Below are 2,876 nucleotides of genomic sequence, written 5' to 3'. Positions count from 1 at the left end.
TAAAGGAAAGAAAGAACATCCCCCACTTGCCACAGCTCCAGGCTACTGAAGACATGTTTAACCCGAGAGGAAGATTGTCAGTCACTGACCTGTCCCCAGGCAAGCATGGGCTTGGATTGACAGCTCTTGTGGAGAAACTCTAAACTATACTAAAGTGTTCCATTCTAGGACAGCAGTGTATTCACTGCCCAACACAGAGAAATAAGCAAGTCCATTCAAGAAGAAAAAAAAAAAGTCAGTCCTGTCTCTCCAAATTCCCATGGATGACGGCTGGGTGGAGATTTCACTCCACTGATACAGTGACTGACATGTCCTGCCTTCATCCAAAGCAACACATAACACACACAGCTTTTGGTGCTGTATATCTATAGTCCTGCCTCTAAGAATGTAGACATAGGGAGATGAGAAGTTCAAGGCCACCATTAGAGACGTGGCCAAATCAAAGAAGCCTGGTCTACATGAGATCCTTATCTTAAAAAAGAAATTCCATAGATTATTTTCAGTCAAATATAAATTCATAATAAAAGCATTACTTAGTATGTGAAAGTCAATGAAATTAAGTTGAAAAGACAATGAAAACATATAAGATCTTTGTAACTGGATTAATCAGAGACAAACTATTAAGGAATTAGGTAAAATAGTTAACAAAAAAATTAAAATTGGGAAGGGAATAAATGACTGCAAATATAAACTAGTGCATGTTTATGAGAGAGAGGAATGTATTTTCTTCATGAATAAGTAAAAAACAATGATGCAAAAGATGCTAATGCATAAAATGCTAAGCAACAGTCCAGATATCCTCAGAGAGAACTAGAAACCAACTCTGTGAAAGTCAGAGACAGAATGGGTGTCAGAGCACAGAGATAATCATCAAAAACATGTGCCCATACACTGGGCATGTTTTTCATGGACCCCATAAATAACAACACTTGGGTCTGGAAATGACTCGGTCTTTACAGCTGTACTTCTCTTAAAGACGCGAGTTCAGTTCCCAGTACCCATGTCAAGAGAGTCACAGTCACCTGTGGCTCCGCTCCAGGGCATCTCAAACTGTCTTCTGGTCTCCACATGCATATACACAAAACTTCACACACACACACACGCGCACACACACACAAACACACACACAGTCACACACACACAGTCACACACACACACGCACATAGTCACACGCACACACAGTCACACACACACGCACACACAGTCACACACACGCACACACACACATGACAATACAAAGAGACTGCAAGTAAGATGGAAAGAAATGAGAGGATAAAATAGAAATATTTTGTCACTCCATCTGTTACTTTTCCAAGTCCTGGAGTCACCCATATCATCATCTCCACAAACCTATTCTAGACTCCGACCAAAGAATTTTCTCTACCATTACTGGACCAGCCACTGTGGCACCAACTCAAGCAGGTAGCATTCCCAAGGTGGTATTTTCCCATGCAAACTGGGCTAACGTACTCTGACCAGGAAATCCTCAAAAGCTATGGCTAGTAGGAACTTCAAAATAAGGGGTCCCCAGAGACTACTACCAAGGCTATCAACAGCACCCCAACAGAAGAAGATGGAGCTCTGGAAGTTAAAACTCTGAACAGGACTTTGGGCACCGCGTAGCCGCCAACTGCTCCAGCGGCTCTAAGAACTCAGTAACTACAGCTCAGTGGGATTTGCCTCAGCGTCCATAGCCTACAAACAGAGTGAGGAGGAACCCTCACACAAGGGGACTGCGAGGCCCATTGCAAGAAGCCCCCATGCAAGAAGAGCAGAATAATGGACTGTTGAAGTCCATACAGTGCAGTCAGGACCAGGAAGAAGGAAACACAGCAGGCAGTGATTGGCCAAAAAAGGAGATGAACGCTCAGACCAATGATCTCATTTCTTATATTTCCGTCTGGCTCTCCTTCCCATTACAGCTATTCTTCACTTGCCAGTGGTTCCCTTATCTTGTGAGTCCACCTGTGTACCCGTCACCTACAGTCACCTCTGACCTGTATAGTAAGGGAGGCATGGGAGTGGCCAACACTATTGTTTGTGCCTTGTGCAATGATCACACTCTGACAATAAGATTTGTTTGCTTTGAATCAGAGGATGGAGTTAGACACTAGCTGACCAAAATTAACCATAGATGTTTTGGTGGACTGACCACAGATAGAGAGGCAGGAAGTAGTAGGGTAGGGCTTAGAGGGGATCTGAGTCCTTTTGGATGGAGGAACAGAAAAGATAGGAGGTCACTCACTGGTCACTTTTCTGCCATTTCTCGGATCTTTCAGGTTCTCATCCCAATATCTGACTTTTTATTTTTACTGTTAAAGAATAATTTGACAAATACAATAGTGCCTTTTACTATGTTATGCTCTTTTGTGCTCTATTTTCCTTCCCCCCTTCTTTTCTCCATTCATTTTATTGGTGCATCCCCCAAACCCAGAGGAGGACCTGGATTGCATCTCTTTACCTCCTCTTTTTAGCTTTACATTAACCAAAACTTCTGCATGTTCACCCCACTTTTTCCTTTGGCCCCTCTTATGACATAGTATCAAACTACTCTTTAAATTAAAATTTCTCTACCTGCATATTACTGCAGCTCTCAGACCTCATCAGGGGGTTTTTTGTACATAGATGGTGGTCTACACAGAAACTCAGAATCGGCCAAGTACAGGGGATGTCAGTGGAGGGCTCAGCCACAAAAGGCATCTATATCATACCCCTTTTCCAAGGTTAAGAGACTATCGCAGCTATGGACACTTGATGGCATTTGGGGGTAGGAAATTCAGTTTTCTCTAGGGGTGTGATCCCTGGTAGTTCGATATCATGTTCTAGTGGCTGGCCCAATGCCCAAGAGTTTATGGGCAGCTCAGACAGGAGCTTCT

The sequence above is a fragment of the Microtus ochrogaster genome, linkage group LG9 (genome assembly GCF_000317375.1).
Source record: "Microtus ochrogaster isolate Prairie Vole_2 linkage group LG9, MicOch1.0, whole genome shotgun sequence".
In the NCBI taxonomy this organism is placed as follows: Eukaryota; Metazoa; Chordata; class Mammalia; order Rodentia; family Cricetidae; genus Microtus; species Microtus ochrogaster.
Note: the sequence above shows the minus strand (reverse complement) of the source record.